General features: G+C 38.7%; 1 protein-coding gene across 3 annotated transcripts in view; it reads left to right on the top strand.

Moving 5' to 3' along the window:
• The window catches only part of ETR1 (Signal transduction histidine kinase, hybrid-type, ethylene sensor), a 74,897-nt gene that overhangs the window by 2,684 nt on the left and 45,614 nt on the right, over window positions 1-26,599 (top strand). Inside the window, exon 2 of one of the 3 annotated variants that reach the window (XM_089438909.1) lies at window positions 18,077-18,164. The exons of 1 other annotated variant lie outside the window; for it this stretch is intronic. The gene's annotated coding sequence lies outside the window, so the exon portion shown is untranslated. Of the gene's footprint in view, window positions 1-18,076; window positions 18,165-18,226; window positions 18,376-26,599 lie in introns of those variants that run through there. One more of the 3 variants, XM_089438911.1, reaches the window with a different exon arrangement.

The following is a 26,599-nucleotide window of genomic DNA, read 5'->3' as shown; positions in this document are numbered from 1 at the left end:
TATTAGTCTCAGTAGTATGTATGGACCTTTTCACATTTTGACTTCAGAAACTTGATAAAAGTAATTTCAATGATCAAAGAATGAATGGAACTTGGATTCCAACAATAACGTAATATGTTTCCACGCTTTCTCATCATAATGCAATCCAACATATCCATATGATAATACAGTCAAATCATCACATGCTTTTTGTGGACTTTTAATCTTTTGATTAATATGTTGCAGAGACCTTTATAGTTCCAATATCATGTTGGAGATTTCAGTAATAAAAAGCGCGTCAGACAATTAGATTGGAGTCACATAAATATAACATATTATTATCATTGATCATTGAATAGAATGGGTTGATCTCTTTTTATTTCAGGACTTTTAATCTTTAGATTTAAGTGGTCCAGACACCTTTATGGTTCTGATACTATGTTGGTGATTTCGGTAATAAAAAACGCATGATACAGTTAGAGTGGAGGAGCATAAATATATTATATTATTATCATTGGTCATGGCATAAAATTAGTTGATATCTTTTTATTTCATTTTCTTAAATTTTTTTAATTAATTATTTTTCAAAATCATTATTACATGTTTTTTTATGTGGTTCATTTTTTCTGGAGATTGGAGATGTCCACAGAATATTTGTACCAGGTAGATCTATTTGAAAAAATCACATGTTTCTGGCTCAACCACAGAGCCTGACCTCGAGAGTGTTGAGAAAATTGAACCCTAATCTTTCAATAACAAAGATGATTTAATAACAAGGATGATTTAATAACAAGAACAGGACTCGACCAACTAAACTATAACCCTTAAAACTAAAATCATCATTACATTATAATATAAAACTCCTATTATTAATTCGTACTTATTCCAATAGATTGTATTCGTACTTATTCCAATAGATTGTATTTTGAATACGTTACTTTATGAATTTGATCCCACATTATAAGTTCACGGTTGTATCCTAACCTTGCCATATTGCCTGTCAATGAGAAATTTCTAGCGATTTGATATGGTTGTAAAATCATAATAGACTATAAATTCATAATAATTGAAGTATAAATTCATAAGTGGCTGATGTGGACTTCCCAAGGCACGGCAAAAATGTCTCTGTTTAATTGGTTATGGTGTAGATAACTCCCTAAACTTTACCATCTCAAAATTAAAAATAATATTATCCAGTGGTATCTTTAAATATTTCTATGAGAAATATTAAAAGATTAAACTCAGCTCAAGGGTGCTCAAAATTAAAAATTATTTTGTCATTGAACTCTCAGATATGGTAAATCTTTCGATTTATGTGGTCCAGAAACCTTTATGGTTCTGATACTATGTGGAGGAGCATAAATATATTATATTATTATCATTGGTCATGGGATAAAATTAGTTGATATCTTTTTATTTCATTCTCTTAAATAGCTGTGTTGTGTTAATTTTTTTAATTAATTATTTTTCAAAATCATTATTATATTTTTTATGTGGTTCATTTTCCTGGCGATTGGTGACTGTTATGTTCACAGAATATTTGTACCAGGTAGATCTATCTGAAAAAATCACTTGTTGCTGGCTCAACCACAGAGCCTGACCCCGAGAGTGTTGAGAGAATTGAACCTGTGATCTTTCAATAACAAATGTACTTTAATAACAAGGACTCGACCAACTAATCTAACCCTTAAGACTAAAATCAGCATTACATTATAATATAAAACTCCTATTATTAATCCATACTTATTCCAATAGATTGTATTTTGAAAATGCTGCTTTATGAATTTGAATCCCACATTATAAGCTCACGGTTGTATCCCAACCTTGCCATATTGCCTGTCAATGAGAAATTTCTAGTGATTTGATATGGTTGTAAGATCATAATAGAATATAAATTCATAATAATTGAAGTATAAATTCATAAGTGGCTGATGCGGACTTCCCAAGCCACGGAAAAGATGTCTCCTGTTTAATTGGTTATGGTGTAGATAACTCCCTAAACTTTACCATCTCAAAATTAAAAATAATATTATCCAGTGGTATCTCAAAAAATTTCTATGAGAAATATTAAAAGATTAAACTCAGCTCAAGGGTGCTCAAAATTAAAAATTATTTTGTCATTGAACTCTCAGATATTGTTATCAGAAAAAGTAAAAGATAAAACTCCACCCGAGAATGTTTAGGAAGTAAAAAAAGGATGCTGGTTTCAACACACAGGATTAAGTTCAAATTTGAAGTCATACTGTAAAAAAATCAATTAGAAAACATTCCCTTAGTTAAAAAAATAGATATTATACATATTAGATATTACTGACATTGATTTTGATATATTTATTTATTTTTAAAGTTAGGTAGGTGAAATTATTCATGAGATGCATTTAACAATGCACCTATTCACTGGTGACTATCCATTGGCACAATCTGTTTATCTATGCTTTAGAGCAATTTTACTTCAATTTTTTTTATTAGCCCAATATCATATCCAGAATAGCAATCACATCAACATGATAGTAAAATGCAGATAGAACATAAACAATAACAGTAGAAGACAAGCCAACACAAGATGACAGAAGATATGGCACCAATTAGGGACAAACCCCAATGTGGGGAAACCCTTGATCAATTCTTTTTATAATTCTTCAAAAGTTCAGCAGAGAGAGAGTACAATTTACAATATTCACTTGCCCAAACTGATCAGTCAAAACAGCAGAAACAGAAAGCCCTAACCAGAAAGTCAATGCTGGTCAACAGGGCTGAAATTGACCTCCAAAACAGCTCGGTTAGCTTTGGTTAATTTGGTCTCCAACAGCAAGATAATGCAGCCCAAAATAGTCGGAAAATAACCAGTAAAATCTGGTCAACAAAAATCAATGCAACAACCTGAATTAGGGCAGTCAATGCTGGTCAACGCAGGGGTCAAACTGCCTCGGTTTTTGTGCCCAGAACAGCAAACAGAAGTCTCCCTCACAAAACCGAGGTCAAACAGGGTCAATGCTGGTCAAAGTCAGCCTCCTGAAATTTTGGCTTCCTGAAATTTCAGTAAAATCTGGTCAACGCAGCAACTAGAAAAGACAGTCTTCCTTTCGCATGTGTGGAGAGAGAGAGGCCCAGAAATCCGTACCCAATCAAGATGAGAGAGAGAGATGAATGAGATGAGATGCCAAAATGAGGAGGAGGCACTTTGTATCTATATGCAACGTTGAACGCTGGAGGATGCTAATTTGATGGCTGGTTGACCTTGACAATTTGTCCATAATCAAAATAAATTCATAATTTCATTTGTACATGTCAAATGGGATGATCTTTAGATCAATCCTACACTTTTGGAAAGAGGAATCCAAGAAAAATATCAGCTGCCTCATAAGAGCTGTCCAAAGAGATGTTAGGCCCTAGTTGCCAAATTTAGCACTCCCTCTCCACTAGGGAGAACATCACCTGCCAAATTGTCTGACAATCTGTACCATCCCTGTCACTGCAATGCTCTGCTAAACCATGAAGAAAGAAGAAATGATCGAGAATGTATCATACCATTCTCCACTGACCCGAAGTTAGTCTCCAACAACAGATTGTGTCATACCACTCTTAATTGACCCGTAGTCAATTTCCATTGATCCCAGATCAATATCAACATCTTAGCATAGGGATTATGGTAGTACATCATGCGTCCATTGGTAGTACTATGGTCCCTATTCTCATTTCCCTACTCATTGGCCAAATGAGAGGTACTTTCCATGAGTCCCAGACTGCATGGGTACGATGTGCCGACAGGAAGAGGTGAACCATTCATCCTGCTCATATGCCAGAGGGGAGGGTGAACCTCTTAGCCTATGCATATGCCACCATGGAGTATCACAGGGTAGGTGAACCATTCACCCTGTACACAGTGCACCACTAGGGGAGGGTGAGTCACCCTATGGTCGCTCATCGCTCCAAGAAGTACCCCAAGCCCCCGGAGCTCCCAGAGCTCACTATCCATCTCATACAGGACCCTCATAAGAGGGTCTTTCCACGACTCCAAATCGTTCACGGAAGGTTAAGAATTTGACCTTCTCAAGGGGCTTCGTAGGAATATCGACGACTTGCTCATCGGTCCCAATATGATGGAGCCTTATTGCTCCCCACTGTACCATATCCTGGATAAAGTGGTACTTGATATCAATATGCTTGGAGCGATCATGCAACACGGGATTCTCAGAAAGACGAATCCCACTCTAGTTGTCACAAAAGATCACGGTGGTATCCAACACATGTCCAACAGCTCACTAAAGAGCTTCCTCAACCAGACAACTTCATCGGAGGCCAAACTAGCAGCAATGTATTCAGCGTCAGTGGTGCTTAAAGCAATCAACTTTTGCTTCTTGCTTATCCATGACAGTGAAGAAAAACCTAGAGAGAAGCAACATCCTGTTGTGATTTTGCGATCTACCACACTGCCAGCCCAGTCTGCATCAGAGTAACCATGGAACCTCACATTCTCGACAACGTATCTCAGTCCATAATTCCAGAGATATCTCAAGAGATTCTTGGCAGCAATCCAATGAATATGATGAGGCTCGACCATAAACTAACTCAACGTGTTCATTGCAAAACATATGTCCGGACGGGAGTTCACCAAGAACATCAGGGCCCCTATGAGTTGACGATACTCAAAAGGATTTCCCAAATCGGGCTCGGCAGCACTTCTGCATAACTTCTTGAAGTTAAGTTCCATCGAAGTAGTCACGGACTTGCAGTGCACCATCCCAAATCTTTCAAGTAGCTTTACAACATATTTTCCTTGAGAAAGGAAAATCTCATCTGGCTTTTGCCAGACCTCCAACCCTAGGAAGTAATGCATCAATCCTAGGTCCTTCATATCAAATTTGGAAGCCAACTCTCTCTTACATTGATGAATAAGAGGGTCTGCACCTGTCAGAAAGAGATCGTCCACATAGAGTACCAAGATGAGAGGTCTATTATTCTCAACCTTAAAGTAAAGGTTCAGATCAGCTTCACTTCTTGTAAATCCCAACTTCATCAAATAGCTATCGATCCTCTCATACCAAGCCCGGGGTGCTTGCTTCAACCCATAGAGGGCTTTCTTCAACCTGCATACATGTGTTTGACGATCATGAACTTCAAACCCCTCAGGTTGTTCCACATAGACTTCCTCCTTAAGTGAACCATGCAAGAAGGCAGTCTTGACATCCATCTGGTGTAGATTCCATCCTTGCAAGGCAGCAAGGGCTATAATCGAATGGATGGTGGTGTAGCGAGCAACGGGTGCAAATATCTCATCATAATTTACACCTTCCTTTTGAGAGAAGCCTCGAGCAACAAATCTGGCCTTGAACTTCTCAACACTTCCATCAGCACCATGCTTGATCTTGTAGAGCCATTTAGAGATGACAATAGATTTGTCCCGGGGTCTAGGGACCACATCCCAAACATCATTCTTCATAATTGACTCGTACTCTTCGTTCATAGCATCCTTCCATACTTGTTGCTTCACAACTTCTTCGAATGAGCAAGGTTTAGACTAAATAATGGTGCTCATAGCAGTTAAGTACCCTTGGTACCTATTAGGCTTCTTGCTTTCACGAAAAGTATCCTTCGGTGCAACATGTCTCTCGGCATCTTCGAGAGTTTCCCTTAGCCATGAGGGTCTCCTTTTGGAGGAGGAGGGCTCATGAGGAGAAGGATCAATGGGATCCATCGGATCTTCAAAATCGGGCATCGACTCATCCTGCGAATCTCCCTGATTTCCTACATTTGCTTCTTTGCCCTTCCTTGGAATAGGAAGGTTGCTAATCTTCCTTAGGGCAGCATCTTCATTGAAGGTGACATCATGACTCAACTCTACTTCTTTTTGACCAGGCGCATAGATTCTATATGCCTTAGACATTTCACTGTAGCCCACAAAAGTTCCTTTCTTCCCAGATGCCTCCATTTTACTTCTCTTTTCTTTTGGCATATGAAAGTATATAGGACTACCAACAATTCTAAAATGAGAAACATCAGGTTTCTTACAGGTGAAAACTTCTTCAGGAGTTTTGGAGTCTAATGCTTGATGAGGGCATCGATTTTGAGCGTACACAACAATGTTGGCAGCTTCTCCCCATAGGAACTTTGGAAGTACTTGATCATGAAGCATGGCAAGAGTGGCTTCTATAATGGAACAATTCTTCCTTTGAGCAACACCATTTTGCTCAAGAGTATATGTAGTAGTAGTCTCCCTCTTAATGCCAACTTCCCTACAATAGTCATTGAATTCATTTGACTCATACTCGGTTCCATTATCAGTCCTTAATATCTCTTCTTCCCTGTTTGATTTTCCACCAAGGCTTTGAAGCCATGGAACCATGAGAATATTTCGTCCTTCTTCTTCAAGAAATACATCCAAGTTTTGCGAGAGAAGTCATCCACAGACAACATAATATAAATATCCTCCTAATGATGTCACAGGCGACATACCAGATAGATCAGAATGAACCAATTGCAAAATGTTTGTGGTCTTGCTATCACTTGAAGGGAATGGTTCCCTTGTATGTTTTCCCTCGGCACATCCCTGACATACACCTTCATGCTCTATTTTGAATTCGAGCATACCTGTAACCATCTTCCTTGCATCGGGGAGAGCCTTATAGTGAAGATGAGCAAAACTCTGGTGCCATAGTTCGGATTGAGGAGATGTGTCGCAAGACATGGCTCCTAGTGGACTTCCTCCAACTTGATATAAACTGTAAACCCTGAATCCAAGAATAATTGCTTCTTTGAAATTTCTTTTCCACACACGTACCTTTCCATCGATGAATGCCACCTTGAATCCTTTATCTTCCATTGCCGAGATAGACACTAGATTCTTCTTTAGATCAGATACATATAGTACTTCTTGAAGATGAACGGTGTTACCTTGATTCAATTGAAGGGTAACATTCCCAACTCCCTTCATGAGATAGGTGGCATTGTCTCCAAGGATAATTTCGAAATTTTCATCCTTCTCTATCAGATTTGAAAGAGCTTCCTTGTACCCGGTGAAGTGCCTTGAAGCACCACTATCAATCAACCAATTTTGCAAAGTATTCGGAGGAGAGGCAGTAGAGAGGGTAGATATAAGATAAAATTCCTTTTGCTTAGAATTTACAACTTTAGACTCATCATACCTGGAGTTTCTTTTTCTTTTAGAAGCTTGATCATTTCCAAGTTGTGTAGCAGAAGCATTCCTTTTCCTTTTGTTGTTGAGCCTGCCATTCCTTTGGTTGTTGTTGTTGCCCCTGGAATGATTGTGATCATCATCATGAGATTTGTCCCTTCTATTTGGATAAGTCGTGGCATTGTGACCAAACTTGTTGCAAAGGAAGCATCTTCCCTTGCTTCCATTTTTGAATCCCGGTCTTCCTTGACTTTGCTTCTTTAAACCTGCATTGTTCTTCCTCTTGCCATGAGCGGAGAATGTGGTAGGATTATTCCTATTCAAAGGCATCTCCAATTCCATTATCCTTGTATCTTCTTGAGAACATCTCGTCAATAATTCTTCAAAACCTGGAATTTTGTTGTTATTGAGAATAGTAGTGTTGAACACATGCCATTTGGGAGGAAGACCTCCAAGGGCAATGAGAGTGAGCTGCCCCGTTAGCAATGGCATTGCCAATCGAAAGAAGATCATTTTTGATGACGGAAATCCTCATGAAGTAGGATTGAATATCCTCACCTTTTCCCTTCTTTATATCCTTCAGCTTGTTCTTGAGGAAAAGAATTTGATTTGCATTGGTTAGATTTGAACATGCCAACCAACTTGTCATATATCTCCTTTGATGTATTCAAATTGGAGATGTAAACAACTAAGTGCTTAGGAATAGAATCCCTGATGATCTTCTTGGCTTTGACTTCACCCTTCTTGTACTTTGATTAGTAGCAACTGGTGCATTTGAAGGAAGTTCCAGAATCTTTCCCTGCACATAATCCATGGCATCTTGCTCTTCTAAAGTCAAATCAAGAGACATTTTCCATGCATGATAATCAGACTTATCATATGACTTGAAGTAGGATGTGGAGGTCATTGAGACTTGTTCTTGATCAATGATTGCTCCTCTTAGTGATTGCTCTTCACTCTTGTTTGGGCTTTGTCTTCACCTCAGCTCTAATACCATGTTAATTTTAGGATAACAATGGTATGTTCTATGCTTAGAGCAATTTTACTTCAATTTTTTTTTACTAGCCCAATATCATATACGGAATAGCAATCACATCAACATGATAGTAAAATGCAGATAGAACATAAACAATAACAGTGGAAGACAAGCCAACACAAGAGGACACAAGATATGGCACCAGCCAGGGATAAACCCCAATGTGGGGAAACCCTTGATCAATTCTTCTTATAATTCTTCAAAAGTTCAGCACAGAGAGTACAATATACAATATTCACTTGCCCAAACTAATCAGTCAAAACAACAGAAATAGAAAGCCCTAACAAGAAAGTCAATGTTGGTCAACAGGGTTGAGATTGACCTCCAAAACAGCTCGGTCAGCCTTGGTTAACTCAGCCTCCAACAACAAGATAATGCAGCCCAAAATAGTCCGAAAATAACCAGTCAAATCTGGTCAACAAAAGTCAACGCAACAACTTGAATTAGGGCAGTCAATGCTGGTCAACAAAGGGGTCAAACTGCTTAAACTTTTGTGCCCAGAACTGTGGCCTGCCTAAACAGTAGTCTCCCTCACAAAAGCAAAGTCAAACAGGGTCAACGCTGGTCAAAGTCAGCCTCCTGAAATTTCGGTCAAATCTGGTCAACGTAGCAGCTAGAAAAGACAGTTTTCCTTTTGCATGTGTGGAGAGAGAGAGGTCCAAAAGCCCTACCCAATCAAGATGAGAGAGAGAAAGATGAATGAGACGAGATGCCAAAATGAGGAGGCACCTTGTATTTATATGCAACATTGAAGGCTGGAGGAGGCTAATTTGATGGCTGACCGATTTTGACAATTTGTCCATAATCAAAATAAATTCATAACTTCATTTGTACATGTCAGAATGGGATGATCTTTGGTTCAATCCTACACCTCTCGGAAAGAGGAGTCCAAGAAAAATATCAGATGCCTCATAACAGCTGTCCAAAGTGATGTTTGGCTCTAGTTGCCAAATTTAACATTAATTCACCAGGCCTTTGGCCTTGCGGGGTAGAGTGCCAACACAGAATGCCGCACTTATAGATGCCACAAGGGCTCACGGCTCTGGATAGCAGAACACACGGATCTCTAAATGAGGATTGGAAGGCCTAATTCACTCGCCAGACTAATGTTGGGAATTATAAATTTTAAAGGTAAACATTATTGAAAACTTATCGAATCAGTAGTTTTAAACTGAACAATTTGGTTGAACAAAATTATCAGCAGATTTTTTTTTGGGCCGCTTCGATTAAATTTTGTAACTATGGTTATAGCACATTGAAACCAGAATCAACACATATTTGAACATTGTGGCATAGGTAGATGTTGCCCCTTCTTCTCAGTTGCAGGTCTTCATAACTAATTTTTTTCCGCAACAGACAATGAAATAGAAATATGTAAATGGTAATTTTGAGAATATATCATTTGATGTTGCTGGGAGTGTTTCCTATGCCCTGAACAAACATACTGTTGCTGTGCTGCAGTAAGAGGAATTCCTTGCGATTTCAGGCTTTCGTCGAGTTTGTGCTATTTGAGTAAATGAATACAGCAATCTCTCGGCAAAGAAAATGCATCCAAATTTGAGCTTTCTGCCTCCTTTCAAGCAATTTCAGACTCTATAACAGCCCATGGGTCATTTCATTTTTGCATTTGGTGTGCACGTCTTTATGGCATTTAATTCTCCACTCATTTAAGGAGTTTTGTCTGATGTAACAGCTTTAAATCCATAGTTCTTAAGTGGCTTCCAAGGTAACTGAGGGTGCCTGAAGGAGCAATTAAGAATGTTCTTTCGTAGCTTATCAATAAGAGATGCAAACCAAAAGGAAAAATTGCAATAACTGAAGAGATTGGCATTCATCATTTTTGTTACAGAACAACATTTTTTCAACTACTTAAACCCTTTGTAAGATATCCTCTCTATCTTTTAAGAGATCAACTTGTTCACCTGCTTAAAAAGATCGAGTTTACATAAAACTTTGCCTAGAAGAATTAGTAAGCTGCAAGAAAGTATCCTTCAGATGTGTTTTACCTATACTCAATCTTCTGTTTCTTGAAAACGTCATTTTTTTTTTACTTTATAAAATTACCCTCCCACACTTTCGTAGTGAATGAAGATGATGGGTGGTAGAAGCGGGAGGCGTTATTCTTTGCCCCGACGATCAAACAGAGAATCAATATGCATGGTGCTCGGGTACAACATCCAATAATCAAGTTGAATTCCTAGCACTATGGCAGGGCCTGAAAATAGCAGTTGAAAAGAAAATTTCCAAAATATCAGTGTTTGGAGATTCTATGATTGTGATTAGCCAAGTGCGGAAAGCTAAAGGACCACAAAATCAAGCTCTCCCACCTATTCTTCAAAGAATTGCATTGCAAATATTTGAGATTTGAACAAACTGATTTGGCGAACTTCAACCTTGAGATCCGAATTTTGGCGAAGCTTAAATTTTTTTTTGAGGTTCAACGAACGTCATCGAACCTCATAGCGATTGACCAAGTCCATAAATCAAAACTCATAACCTCATGTCACAACTCAAACTTGTAATCTATCCCTGCAATTTCCATGTTCGTGATAACATTTTATTTATTTATTGATGTTGATATCTTACTAGTCTATCCTATATTTCATTTTAAATTTAATATATGTATATATATATATAGAAAATGTATATAGACGAACCTAATGGCGAACCTCATCAAAAAATTCGAACACGAAACGAACCTAATCATTACCGAACCCAAACTCGAACCCGAACCATGTGACTTAGTTTATAGAATTTTGAACAAAAAAGCAAATGTAATGTCCCCATTTTCAGTTTCCTCTATAGTACAACCATGATGGATTTTCATGATACGGGATGGCTAGGTCAGGGGAGCAGGATTCCATCATAAGGAGTCCCAATGGGGTTTTGAGGAGTTTTAATGGGGTCCGACGGTGTTCGCTTGGCATTTTCTACCATCAAGAGCAGTTCAGTACATTTTCTTTTGGTTCCATTGCATTATGGTGATTTTTGTTATTACTGAGTGTAACTTAATTAATTACGCTTAAGTTGGCATTCCAGAAGGAATATCTGATAGAACCACCTTGGTGTAATAGCTTGTTGGAACCAAAGACCTATAAGATGGGATGTCGAGGAGTCGCTTTTAGTTCCTAAGAGAGTATGGTGGGTGATTTACCATTTTCCCGGATTAAAAGTGACTTTAATTAGTCACATAATTATTTAAAATAAAAATGGTAAAATGACTAATTGGGGAAAAAGGCCAAAAGTGACTTAAGTAAATTAAAATTAAAAGGTCACTTAGATGGAGTCTAGAAGGAGCTTCTAGAATGGTAATAAAATAATAAAATACGACACTTCTAGAAGTTTGGAGATCTATCTATTGGATCTATAAAAAGAGGAGGAAGTGATCATTTGAAACATTTTGGTCTTGAGTATTTGCCTTTGGTGTGGATTGGAGAATTCATTTCTCTACCATAGTAGTCCTAGGACGAAAACCATCTGGTGATTCAGTGAGAGTAGGCGAGAACCCATCTCTCTCCTTGGTGAATTCATCCAGAATTCACAGGTCATTCAACTATTCAACTATTTTTGTAGGCCTGATATAGTTGCTGTAGGCTTTTGGGGAGGCCATCGCCTTAGCCATTTCCATATTATTGTACTAGCATGTGATATCTACTGCATATTAATAAAATAAGACTTAATTTTTCTGCACATTTATATTGTCTATTTCAGTGGCAGATTCTATTTCCAGTTTTTGCCATTAATTTTGTGGTGTAATTTGTGTAAATAATTTATGGAGTGGATAGCTAAATTTTCTAAAGAAATTTCTTGCTAAATTTATATTCGGAATATTACAATAGACTCCTTGACGAATAGAGGTACCACCATGGAGCAAGGGGTCCTAGAATTGGATCATTGAATATTAAATGCCCATCTTCCCTCAATTATTAGCAAAAAATGAAGGGTGTAAAATATGGTTATTTTTATAAACATCATACACAAAGGAAGGGCCAAGTGAGCAATAAGAAGTAAGGAGTCACATTGATCCTGGTTAAACAGATTAAGATCAACAATATGATGATCGCAGGGATGGAAGGGTGAACAACATTTAATTTCTAGCCATGCAAATCAATGGAAATTAACTCTCGTCTTTTCCAGCTTAACCACTGGCGTTAAGTGGAAAATGCATGTGGGCAGAGGAGGCCTTTTATTTTAATTTATCGAGGAAAGGAAGCACTCACACAAACAATTAGTGCCTCGAATTTGATACAACATTCAATTCGACATAGTTTGGAGTTAATGTACCATCCTCTCTGTATCCTTCGATCGTTAATCCAAGCAATCAAACAGGGTACTAAGATGGATTTGGCAGCATTCCAATTCAATGCTTCAGGATGAAGGGATAGGCACATTGAGGTTATATATGGCTCATCATAGTTCTTCTACAATCACCCTTTCCAATGTGAAGCTACTCCATTCGAGCGCAGATGTGGCTATTATTCCTTAGTGTTAAGAGCACGAAACAACATAGTTGCACCATGGTGGAGATCGAGACATCAAATAGAGAGGAGGAATAGGCTCATTTGAACCAGCTCTGGGCTAAATTCTCGGAGACACTCGAGGGTCTGTTGATAATGCTGAATTACAGATCCGTGGAAGAAAAGGAGGGAAACCTTTCAATTGTTAATGAATACCAAGTTTGTATTGTTGCATAGCAAACTAGAGATGTTTCATGCAAAGGTTCGTTCCCAATTGAAAATTCTGGGTAGTAAGGCGACTGAAATTAAAGGAAATTCTAGCAGTGGTGTTCAATTTGCCAATGAGGAAGTAGGGACCAACGCAGAGTCTCAGCGGAAAGAAGACATAACATCTCACGATGTAGATGTAGCAGACAAAGAATAATACACTTAGGATTTAGATGCACCAGCTGAAGCATGGATCTCTTTTGTCAGATAACTCATAATTTGAATTTTACCAATGTTATGTAGATACAAGCTTTTGTTCGATGGTTTTTGTAAGGTTTATTGTAGGCATTTTTTTTGGAATTATAGGAAAAAATAGCCATAAGAATAGGCTAGCAATAGTATGGGCTTCTGAAAGCAGTTTAATCCTTGAAAATGAAGACTTTTGTACGGGTTCTGGCCCATAAACCAACTGTTTATATTAATGCAAAATCTACTCACTCTTTTGAAAAAAAAAATGAATGAAGAAAATGGTACCTTGCCAGAGCCATTATGTGGGTTCCCCCATCTTGTTAAATTTTCATTGAACCTAACACATCGACACTTTATTAACCTAGCAGATTATAGGTGATTAGATATACTGAATAAAGGCATGACTAAGTTCTTAACACAATTAGCGGAAGCAAATTTACATGAATTTCAATTAGAAGTGACACAAGCAGATTCTGCCCAATCAATAGTTTTTTATTAATAACTCATAACCTACTTGGGATTTTGTCCTAGGATAATAGTCCAACTGAAGAAAATACAATTACAACATACCCTAGATCTGATCCAGCAGATTTGGCCCTAGATCTGATCTAGCAGATTTGGCCCTAGATCTGTCCTCGATCTTGGTTGATTTAGATCTCCTATGTTGCAATTTTGCTCTTCCTTGGGCTCGATACTTTTGAGTATCACACTCCTCAGTAGAGAAATTTTTCTCTCAATGGCTAGTGACACTGTATGGTGTGTCTTTCTCCTCTCCTTAGCTTCACTTTTATAACTTTACATTGAGCTAAATCCCTAACCCTAATCTCTAAAGTGATTGACGACTGAGATTAGATCTGGCCTCACTTAAGATCAATGGTTGAGATCAAACCATAATCACTAAAGTAAATTACTTTACTTCTCCTAAGTTTCTTTAGCCAACATAATTAATTATGTGCTTTTTCTAAGTTAGCCTAACTTACAATAGCAAATGTCCTAAGGAGACTTTAGGAGACTTCCGCATGCCTAGACACTTAAGCCAATGCAAAAGTACCTTCTCCAGCTACAAACATCAACACTCCCTCTTAGTGAGGGAGGTACTTTTGCCCTTGGAATTGGTTTCGATCCTAGAACTACATCCGCTGCCATGGCCGCTTCCTCTGAACTATAAGCCTTCCTTGCACCTAGTTTTGAAATATCCTCGAGGACCTATTTCTTTTGGTCTTGTTCCTAGAAGCCTCTTGTTTCTGAACATCTTGTAACGTTATCTTATATCAAGAGACATTTTTGACAGACTTGGTGGAATTTGTTGATTGCTCCTCCACTTGATCTTGAAGGCTGACTCCCTCTAAACTGCTTAACCTTTGGAGCTTCTTGCTCCTTGTTCTCTGTCACTGCTCTGCGTCTTGCCATTGCTTGAATACGTTGGCTCTTTAGCCTATACAAATTGCTCTCTCTAACTCCGTTGTTGTGGCCCCTGCTGGAGCTAGATCTCATGGGCCTGAGTAGTGCATGCCTATTCTGGAAAGCTCCACAAAACCCCTTCTTCTCTATCATAGATTTTGAGAGCAAACTCCATTTGAGTTTTGACACCCATAGCACGTCCTTTACATCCAATGTGCCTCTTGGCTCAAGTTGGAATATTAATGTTCCAACCCCCTTCACTGCATGTTTGGTATCAACACCAAACTCCACATGCAATTTTGAGTCCTACTTGGTCAGGCTGTCAAACAACTCTTGTGCCCCTGACATATGTTGTGTGGCTCCACTATCTAGTAGCCACGCACCAATTGGTAAGGTGCCTGAGGAAAGGTTGGAAACAAGTCCTTCTTCCTCTCTAGACACTATGAAGCATAGTGCCTCATCTTATGATAGGGAAAACACTTGACCTTGGTCAAGTCCTTCTTCTTCTTCGGTTGTGAGGAAGACTCCTCACTCTTGTTGCTCGAACCTTTGCCTTTGCTCCTCGTTGCCCGACTGGCAAGAGCATGATTCTTATCATCACTCTTGGGCTGGCGTCCTAATAGAGATTCCTTCCAAATCTCCTTTTGGATGAAATCATGCCACAGTCTATCCCAATTAGGAAGTTTCTCTCGTGTTATGATCCCCTTGATGAAAGAGCCCATGGCTTGGTGAAGCTATTCAGGATTGTCCTTACAATTTGTTTGTCTATCACTTTCTCCACAACTACGGCCAACGCATCCTGAACTTGTTTGATCTTGGTGAAATAAGTAATCATTGTATCTAATTTGGTTATTTTGGTGTTCCCGACCTTTTCTGTCAACACCATTTTCTTATTGCTGTTAGGGATGGGTTGGAATGAGATTCGGTGATACTTTGTTTTTGGGTTAATTGCACAAAAAGTTTCTTTGATTTATGCATGCTCTATCATTAAGCTTTCTTGGCACCTTTAAAACAATTCGCAACAATGTAAGGCATATATCAGGCTTCCTTTGGCAATGCTATCCCAAAACACTACAGAAAATTTAACAACATTGGCTGCAACAACAAAATTTAAAAATAATCTCCATTGTTGATGCTGAGTTGACTATGTATACTCCTGTATGTTCAGGAAAACAAGAAATAGGAAAGTAAAGGCATTCGTGTGGTACAAACAGTGTTGAGTTCTGAGATGCCAACAAAGTCTTGCTCATAATGTTCACACATACTTGCTACATTCTATTCTTTCCTACCTGTAAAACACAAAAGTTGTTGCGAGTATGTTGAAATTGTTGAATAATCTAGGGCAAGTGGGATTAATGTGATTCTTCTAGACTTGATAACAATTTGTGAAGTGCTTTTGCAATTTATCTTAGCTTGATCTTCTTCTTATTATTAGTGTGTGTGTTTTCTTCATCAAACTGCTACCAAAACAAAGAGACAAGAACACAAGATGTTTGGCTTTCTGCCAGGGCCAAAACCTCTCCCTCTTGGAGAGGAAAACCCGCACAAAATTATTCTTATAGAGATTCTAATTGACGACTACCAAGACCATGACCCTTGACCTATCAAGCCACTCCAAGACCAAGACACCAATCCTCTTCTTACTGCTGAGATCATCATCATCATTACTGCTTTACCAAGATCATCATTGCTGCACCTTGACTGCTCACTGAGATCACCACTGTACCTTTACTGAGATCATCTCTGCACCTTCATCACGATCACCATCATAACATCGAGGTCCATATGTATGTTACTATGTATCCATGAGAGCTGCACCGAGAACTTTTACAGGATCAATACTTCGTGACTATGTCTTCAACATATTCATGACAGAGACCGAGATCATGACTGCATCCAGATTATATGTCAAGTTAATGTGTGTCACTGTGGGATCACACCAAAACATGTCACTGCGAGATTGAGAGTGCTACTGTAGGATCACCGAAATCCTCTTCATCACAATTAAGCCGGGACTGTAACTGTACCGAGATAGTATACTGAGAGTGTAAATATGCCAAGACAGTGACTGCAACTAGGATGCTGAGAGAGTGGTACTCATCCGAAAAATACACAAGCTGTATCATGGACAGACTTAGACATTACCTTACTGTGGCATATGAAACCCTTCCTGTAACTGCCATCCGAAACTTCAGAGGAATGCGAGTTCTGCACCTATTCTTTTGCGAAGACCCTAGCCGCATATATATAGTGGTCAGCCTATGCATTTGAGCCGACATGACAGTGTGAAACGTTGTGTCTTTTTATTGAGCCGACATGACTGTTCTTGTTAATTCATTTGCAGGCCAACATGACTGTTCTTGTTAATTCATTTTGCTTGCTGCCTTCTTCAAGGGGATTGTGCTTGTCTTGGAGGGCTTGATCTAGACACTAGGTTGACTCATTTACATTACATATAAGCTCAAGAAGAGCATGACATTGACTCTTTGACTTTCCTAGACCTATGAAATGAGCAAGAAACTCATTCTTATAATTTACAAAAAATAATATTTCTTTTTCTTGACAAGTACAAAGATCAAATTACATTTGTAAATTCTGAACCTAGTTACACTTTCTTCAACAGAAATGTATAGAAGCATATACAGAAGTATGGTGAATTTAGTGTTCTGGAAAATGGAATACAACCAAAAGTGCAGAAAAATAGAAGATGAAATTAATAATGTTTATGTAGTTATATAATAGCTAGAACTGCAGAAAAATAGAAAATGAAATGAATAATGTTTATGTAGTTATATAACAGCTAGAAAACATACCTGATAGGTAATCACCATTTATAGACAAAAGCTGCCTATAAATAGCTTCATACAGTTATAAATATTTGGATACCAAAGTGTACCAAGACCCACTATTTTGCCTCAGGAAAGTTCAATATATTAAAGATTTTTCTTAGCTTTTCTATTTTGTGTCTAAAAATGAAATACAAAGATGCATTACTTCCCTGGACCTTTGGTAACTTTGTTTCATCACTGTTCTGCTTATTGTTTGTCTGAACCCTGAAATGATGCCAGAGGCAACACATCTTAATAGTATCTTACTACTACAGTGGTTAATATAGTGTCCATTAACAATACTATAAAACCCGAGCAAAGCTGAGCTCTACAAACCGTACAAAAGAAACCTGAACCCTGAAACAATGCCAGAGGCAATGCATCTTCGTAGTATCTTGCTACTGCTGTGGTTAATATGGTGTCCATTAACACTATTATAAATCCTGAGTAAATATGAGTTCTGCCGGTATGATAACTTATGCCAGATTCTACATGATTTCCATGTGTTCATATTGTGTCACATCAGCAACCGATACCGTGGTCTGTAATCTGCTAAGAACTCATCTCAGTTCTTTTTGGGATTACACAGGTGGCAGATATATATTATAAGCCTGTTTTCATGTATCAACTTCTTGATATCTAATTATTTATTTTCGATTATATCTTCTGGAAGCGATGCTAAAAAGAGATTCATAGAATATGATAATGTTGGAATATCCGTTAATGTACATTGTACAATGGCTAATGTAAGGTTTTGTACCCCTAACTCACCTTCACTTTTTTGCAGAGCAAGGAGCATTCGACTGCCTTTGCTGAAACAACTTCGTTGTGAGACAAGCTTTGCAGTGATTGTTTTCTATCTGATTTTGGACATGGTATGGCCTCTTGATGCACTGCATTGAATGTTGTTTCATGAGACATTGGGTTTTCACACATTCTCACGTAGGCAAGCATCTTGCTTTGATCTTCTTTGGTGGCTATCATTTCCTATTGCACATTTGCTCATGGTCTTCAATGTAACTCTTAACAAAATTCCACCATGAGATAAAGTAGATGAACCTATATTACCCAGAGCATTGGGGACAGGTGAGACAAGGTTCTGGACCCTGGTATGACAAAGAGTTTGAGATGTGGAAATTGTTTTTAGGATTTAAAAATCTGGAAAGTAATTTTGATGGATTTAAAACAATAAAATGCATGAAATTGAACATCAAATAGATTATTGGACTTGATAATAATAATAATATATTTTTAAGGTCATAGCAAGGTTACTTGGGAGTGGGAGCAGGGAGTGACATTTTCAAAAGCTCCCGATTTGGTAGCGAATTTTTATATAATATATATTTTTATATATTTTGATGCATATATGTTAACAAAAGCATGTAGAATGATGAACTAGGTATAAAAAGCATAAAAACATGGATTGAACAATATAACATCAATCATCTAGAAGTTATAATCTTCATCAACTGTGTTCACAAGTTAGTAACATACAACATATCGAGTCTCATGATTCATCAATCTTAAAGTTTCAAGCTTTCAAAATTCGATATATAACATTTATCATAATTGATCACAAAAGTTGTAACTTGTAACCATTACCTTTACCAAGTAACCAAACGATAACAAAGAATATCTAATATGAAACGAAATGTTTCAACTTTCAACTTTCACGAAGCATCATATTCATAATTCATTACCAATGAGTTATAAATGCCAACTTCAAACTTCAAACTTAAATTGTCATATATTGTTTACAAAAAACGCCATAATAATCATATATTGTTTACAAAAAATACCATAATAAATATGAAAGGGTCAATAGTTATAAAAAGTACTAGAAACTAGAAAAGACAAGTAAATGTATCATCTATTGCTTGATCCTCTTTGCCACGAGAAATTTCTAATTTCTTGTCTCATGCTTTATTGGGACTCTCCTCCTGCATGGTCGAATGACCTTGGTGCCCCTGATTAAATACATGTTCCATACCCTAGTACCCTAGGTGCTCTTGATTATTGGGAATCTCCCCCGCATAGAGGGCTTGGTGCTCTTGATTAAATACAAGTTCCATACCCTAGTACATGACAAAATCCAATGGAAACATTGCAATCCCTCCAATCCTGAAATCTTGAAAAAATGATAAATCTGTTGGATTTTGAGTGAGATCTAAAATTCCACTTTCTCCATATGAAATCCAATGAAGGTCGGAACCACTCTCAAACATCTTGAGTCATTTCATTGTAATGTTAAAAATTTAAGTAAAATTATGAAAATTAAAGATAAATGAGAATGAAAGATAAAGGAGAATGTCACTTTTACTTTAAGAGTTTAACATTACCACAAACTGCATATCATCACTAGGGCCAAATTCTTGTTTCCAATTTTCAATAGATCCCTCTATCACTCCTAAATTGGCGGCCAAGCCAGATACCAGATTGGTGTACGAGACCCCCTTGATTGTGGGACAAGCGACCTGCCTCCGCACAACAATTTGATTGTTAAAGTCTATGGAGGTATACATACTCTACCCTAGATGGATTTGAACCTGTGACCTTTTAGGAGGAAACATATGCTCTTAACCATCAGGCCCGTACATACTATGATACTCAAATAAGGTTATATTGAAAATTATGTAGTGATATAAAAAACAAAAAAAAAAAAATTAATGGCATTGGAAATACAGGGACATTTGCAGTATGTTTGGGATGTACCTTGACTATTCTTGGTTTGTCAACACGTTGATCCAGTACTGAGGATTTCCCTGTCACCATTCAGGAATGTTCCCTGATGGCCACACATTCACGGGACTGTGGGAAAGTAGTGGATGTGCCCCTGACCCTTGGGGATGCATCCTGAGGTAACACATAAATGAATAAATATTAAGGTGCACATAACCTTCCCTTCAAGAGAGAGTAGCCACTTCGGAAATTCTTAAGCACAATAATGAGCTTGGGCCCTAGACCCTCCTCCAGTGACCAAGAGTGAAATGTCTCACATTTAGCTGGAGGCTTTATCCTTAGACTCTCTGTGGTTTGTTGCTTCAGCAGATGCTTGTGGCATGTTTTCAGCGAACTTTTCTCTTGGCTTTTGATCCAAGCCTCAACCTAAATCTTAACGTTGCCCATAGCTGCCTAAGCTAATGCAATACACTAACTGATAGATGTCTCAATTAACTCCTCCTTTCAGTATGGTGCTTTTTAAGATTTTCTTCTCACTGGCCTTATTTGATGGTCAACCTTAGGAAAACCAGGGTGGTGATCTTCAACTGTTCTAACTTCTAAGAAGTCCCTTTCAGGTTCCCACTTTTACTTTAAAGCGGCGGAAGTTGATGTTACTAGCACATACACATAGGGTTTAGTTTTTAGGGCCTAGGTTCAAGTTGAGGCAGGCTCTTCAACCCCAAGTGAAAAAGGGGTATGTGTCCCTAAATTTGCAGGGGTATGGGGGTCAAGCTTGTTTGAGTAAGATTGGGCCCATACTGAGAGAGTTCAGACCCTTTTACTCCGTTGCATCATCAAATGCAAGAGGATGGTCCCGTGACCCATCATCTAGGCAGAGTTTTCGGTGCACCCTTTATGGATCAAGATTGTCTTCAAACTTGTAGATCTGCTATATGGCCTCTAGAGATTTTCTGACTTGGTGACAGGAAGAGATTGAGACTCATATCTTGTCCCAATCTTTAGCATTTTTATCAAAACCAGAGGAGTCGTCGAACTGGTAAACCCCAAAAATGTGAATCGGATTGGAACTAGAAAAATGTCAGGGTAAAAAATCGATTTAGCAAAAGATGCATAAAATATTCAAATTTTGAAAGAAAACATACTTATTCATTTGAATCCATGTGAATTCAAGCCATTATACACAAATATGCAAAGTTTCTCATATATACAGCAAGGGCGTATATGACAAAAATAGTGCCAAGTGCAATCCATCTCTGAACCAAAATTACATCAACAAAGAGGATCTAAATGGCCTCTGGAGGCCAAAAAAATCGTGCTACAACAAACAACTACATATCATTGAAATCATTGCCTATATTGGGATCCTCATCATCAATACCACTCTCTAGGAATTAAAATAAGATAGAAAAAGCTAAACATGCCAAATCAATGATTTTGTTTGATTGAAGGGTACATTTTTACTACATTCATGACATAGGAGTTCAACAATCAATGCCACCAACATTGAAGTACATAGAGGGCTGGGTGCTCATGATTAAATGCTAATTCCATACCCTCATGCATGACAAAATCCAATGGAAACATTGCAATCTTGCCAAATCCTAAAATCCTGAAAGCTGCTAAATCTACTGAGTTTTTAATGGAATCTTAAATTCTATTTTCTCCATATGAAATCCAATGAGGTTAAAACCAGCCTCAAACATCCCGAAACAATTAAATGTTACAAGTTTAAGCAAAAGGATGAAAATGAAAGAATTTAATGTAACCATTAATTATTAGGGTGAGTGAATTTAAGTGAGGGGGGTCTCTTTACGTAGCATTAATAGGGCTATAGGGTTGAGTATTAGGTTGCCCCATTCAAAAATTATTATTTAAAAAAAATTGAAATTTGTGGGTCCTAATTGTGTCGTATGGAACTCGCCCGTTTGGTACCAAATTGGCTTAAAACTATCTAAAACCACTGATTGAATTGATTCTCCTTTAAAATTGATTAGATTGGACAGTTTCGTTGGTCTAGATCTAGTTTTAATAGCACTGATCTTTAGAGGCCATCATTCAATCCACCACCCCTTCCAAAAGAGCATGATGTTGATATTCAGAGGTTTCTTGTTTCCTTGAGTTAGCTAGGATATTGGTAGACTACCTTCCCTCATTTAGTAGTCCTTGGATGATCCTAGTTACCTCTTGCCTAATAAGTACGAGATGAATGGGATTATCAAGGAGGATATTTACAAGCAGTAATATCTAGGTCACTTGAATCACCCCCTTTGGGGGTTTGGGACCTAAGATGGCCTTTTATGCATAGCACTTTGTTGGTCTCATAGATGACCTCATAGTGTGTCTCCCTTACACACTTCTACAATGGATGCATGGACTTAGCATCACCCTAGGCCAGTTTCAAGTGGGTTCTCATTGGCTTCGGTGGAGGTTGAGCACTAGATACCACGAGAGGATAGGATATTTTAGGTCTGTCATGTACAAGAGACAGAAACAGAGGAGCACTTTATTTTCAAATGCCGCCATTACTAAAAAATGTGGTTGGTCCATTGCCCGTTCAGGGAGTTCCATAACTCCCTCTCCAACTTTATTTAGTACCTAGAATAGTGTTACCTAGCCTTATACTTAGGAGAGGCTGTTAGGCTCAGAGTTCACATTCCCTTTCCTTCCCCCTCACCTCTTTGATAGGAAATTACTGAGAGGATCATAGTTTTCTTCTTGGTGTTTTCAGATAGGGGCATGAAGAGGCAACTCAACCCTTGATAGAGAAACCCATGCAGAAATGTCATATGGGGTTTCAAGATAGTTCACACCACATTGGCAGGCAACACCCTTGTACTAGCTCCCAATGGTGGCTTCTAGATAGAGACATCCTCTAGACCAAATATATCTTCTCCAACTAGTTTTATATATAGAGTTTCTTTCCTTCAGCCTTGAATGGTAGGAGAGCTTCCCTTTCAACTTCAAAGAAGAAACCCCTTTCCTTTGTCTGATAGCGGGCCCTTGGAGTATTGAGGCTCTTTCCCTTGTGCTCAACTCCGGAGCATTGTTTTTTGTCTTTTTTGGCATTGTATAGTGTAAATTTTAGGATAACAATGGTATGTTCTATGCCTAGAGCAGTTTTACTTCAATTTTCCTTATTAGCCCAATATCATATCCAATGTAGCAGTCACATCAACATGATAGTAAAATGCAGATGGAACATAAACAATAACAGTAGAAGACAAGCCAACACAAGAGGACACAAGATATGGCACCAGTCAGGGACAAACCCCAATGTGGGGAAACCCTTGATCAATTCTTCTTATAATTCTTCAAAAGTTTAGCAGAGAGAGATAGTACAATTTACAATATTCATGTGCCCAAACTGATTAGTCAAAACAACAGAAACAGAATGCCCTAAGCAGAAAGTAAATGTTGGTCAACAGGGCTGATATTGACCTCCAAAACAGCGCTGTCAGCCTTGGTCAACTCGGCCTCCAACAGCAAGATAATGCAGCCCAAAATAGTCCAAAAATAACCAGTCAAATCTGGTCAACAAAAGTCAATGCAACAACCTAAATTAGGCCAATCAATGTCGGTCAACGCAGGGGAGCGGCATGCCCAAACAAAAGTCTCCCTCACAAAACCGAAGTCAAACAAGGTCAACGCTAGTCAAAGTCATTGTCCTGAAATTTCGGTCAAATCTGGTTAACACAGCAGCGAGAAAAGACAATGTTCCTTTTACACATGTGGAGAGAGAGAGGCCTAGAAATCCGTACCCAATCAAGATGAGAGAGAGAAAGATGAATGAGATGAGATGCCAAAATGAGGAGGAGGCACCTTGTACTTATATGCAACGTTGAAGGCTAGAGGAGGCTAATTTGATGGCTGGTCGACCTTGACAGTTTGTTCATAATCAAAATAAATTCATAAATTCATTTTTACATGTCAGAATGGGATGATATTTAGATCAATCCTACACCTCTCGGAAATAGGAATCCAAGAAAAATATTAGCTGCCTCATAAGAGCTGTCCAAAGTGATGTTTGGCCCTAGTTGCCAAATTTAACACTCCCTCTCAACTAGGGAGAACATAACCTGCCAAATTGTCTGACAATCTGTACCATCCATGTCATTGCACTGCTCTGCTCTATTGAATCATGAAGAAAGAAGAAATGATCGAGAATGTATCGTGCCATTTTCTACTGACCCGAAGTCGGTCTCCAACAACAGAGAGAGTGTCATACCACTCTAAATTGACCCGTAGTCAATTTCCATTGATCACAGATCAATATCAACATCCTAGCATATGGAGTACGGTACTACACGATGTGTCCATCGATAGTACTATGGTCCCTATCCTCATTTCCCTACTTATCTGGCCAAATGAGAGGTACTTCCCATGAGCCTTGGACTGCATGGGTAGGATGTGCCAATAGGAGAAGGTGAACCATTCATCCTGCTCATATGCCATAGGGGAGGGTGAACCACTCAACCTATGCATATGCCACCATGGGGTATCACAGGGGAAGGTGAACCATTCACCTTGTACACAACGCACCACTAGGGGAGGGCGAGTCACCCTATGGTCGCTCATCGCTCCAAGAAGTACCCCAAGCTCCCTAGAGCGCCCAAAACTCACTATCCATCTCATACAGGACCCTCATAAGAGGGTCTCCACAATTACAAGTCGTTCACAGAAGGTTAAGAATTTGACCTTCTCGAGGGGCTTCGTAAGAATATCGGCCACCTGCTCATCGGTCCCAATATGATGGAGCCTTATTCCTCCCCGCTATACCATATCTCGGATAAAGTGGCACCTGATATCAATATGCTCAGAGCGATCATGAAATACGAGATTCTCAGAAAGACGAATCCCACTCTGGTTGTCACAGAAGATCATGGTGGTATCCAACACATGTCCAAACAACTCACTAAAGAGTTTCCTCAACCAGACAACTTCACACAAGGTCAAACTAGTAGCAATGTATTTAACTTCAACGATGCTTAAAGCAACCGATTTTTGCTTCCTGCTCATCCATGCTATTGAAGTGTAACCTAGAGAGAAGCAACAGCCCGATGTGCTTTTGCGATCCACCACATTGCCAGCCTAGTCTACATCAGAGTAACCATGGAGCCTCACATTCCTGGTAGTGTATCTCAATCCATAAGTGATTGTGCCCCGGAGATAACTCAAGAGATTCTTGACAGCAATCTAATGTATATGATGAGGTTTGACCATAAACTGACTCAATGTGTTCACTGCAAAACATATTTCTGGACGACAGTTCACCAAGAAAATCGGGCCCCTATGAGTTGACGATACTCAAAAGGATTTCCCAAATCGGGCCGACAACACTTTTGCATAACTTTTTGAAGTTAAGTTCCATCGAAGTAGTCACGGACTTGCAGTCCACCATCCCAAATCTTTCAAGTACCTTCACAACATATTTTCCTTGAGAAAGGAAAATCTCCCTTGGCTTTTGCCATACCTCCAACCCTAAGAAGTAATGCATTAGTCCTGGGTCCTTCATATCAAATTCAGAAGCCAACTCTCTCTTACATTGATGAATAAGAGGGTCTGTACATGTCAGAAAGAGATCGTCCACAGAGAGTACCAAGATGAGAGGTTTATCATTCTCAACCTTAAAGTAAAGGTTTGGATCAACTTCACTTCATATAAATCCCAGCGTCATCAGATAGCTATCGATCCTCTCATACCAAGCTCGGGGTGCTTGCTTCAACCCATAGAGGGCTTTCTTCAACTTGGATACATGTGTTTAACGATCTTGAACTTCAAACTCCTCAGGTTGTTCCACATAGACTTCTTCCTTAAGTGAACCATGCAAGAAGGCAATTTTGACATCCATGTGGTGTAGATTCCATCCTTGCGAGGCAGCAAGGGCTATAATCGAATGGATGGTGGTGTAGCGAGCAACAAGTGCAAATATCTCATCATAATCTACACCTTCCTGTTGAGAGAAGCCTCGAGCAACAAATCTGGCCTTGAACTTCTCAGCACTTCCGCCAACACCATTCTTGATTTTGTAGAACCATTTAGAGGTGACAACATATTTGTCTTGAGGTCCAGGGACCACATCCCAGACATTATTCTTCATAATTGACTCATACTCTTCGTTCATAGCATCCTTCCATACTTGTTGCTTCACAACTTCTTCGAATGAGCAAGGTTCAGACTGAATAATGGTGCTCATAGTAGTTAAGTACCCTGGGTAATTATTAGGCTTCTTGCTTTCATGAAATGTCCCCCCCGATGCAACATGTCTCTCGGCATCTTCGAGAGTTTCCCTCAGCCATGAGGGTCTCCTTTTGGAGGAGGAGGGCTCATGAGGAGGATCAATGGGATCCATCGGTTCTTCAACATCGGGCATCAGCCCATCCTGCAGATCTCCCTGATTTCCTACATCTGCTTCTTTGCCCTTCCTTGGAATAAGAAGGTTTCTAATCTTCCTTAGGGCAGCATCCTCATCGAAGGTGGCATCATGACTCAACTCTACTTTTCTTTGACCAGGCACATAGATTCTATATGCCTTAGAAGTTTCACTGTAGCCCACAAAAGTTCCTTTTTTCCCAGATGCCTCTAAATTACTTCTCTTTTCTTTCGGCACATAAAAGTATACGAGACTACA

The sequence above is a fragment of the Pinus tabuliformis genome, chromosome 9, assembly GCF_031772625.1.
Source record: "Pinus tabuliformis cultivar Carrire ecotype Pingquan chromosome 9, CPIR1, whole genome shotgun sequence".
Classification (NCBI taxonomy): domain Eukaryota; kingdom Viridiplantae; phylum Streptophyta; class Pinopsida; order Pinales; family Pinaceae; genus Pinus; species Pinus tabuliformis.
The sequence above is the reverse complement of the archived record's forward strand: the minus strand, read 5'-3'. Positions and strand labels throughout refer to the sequence as shown.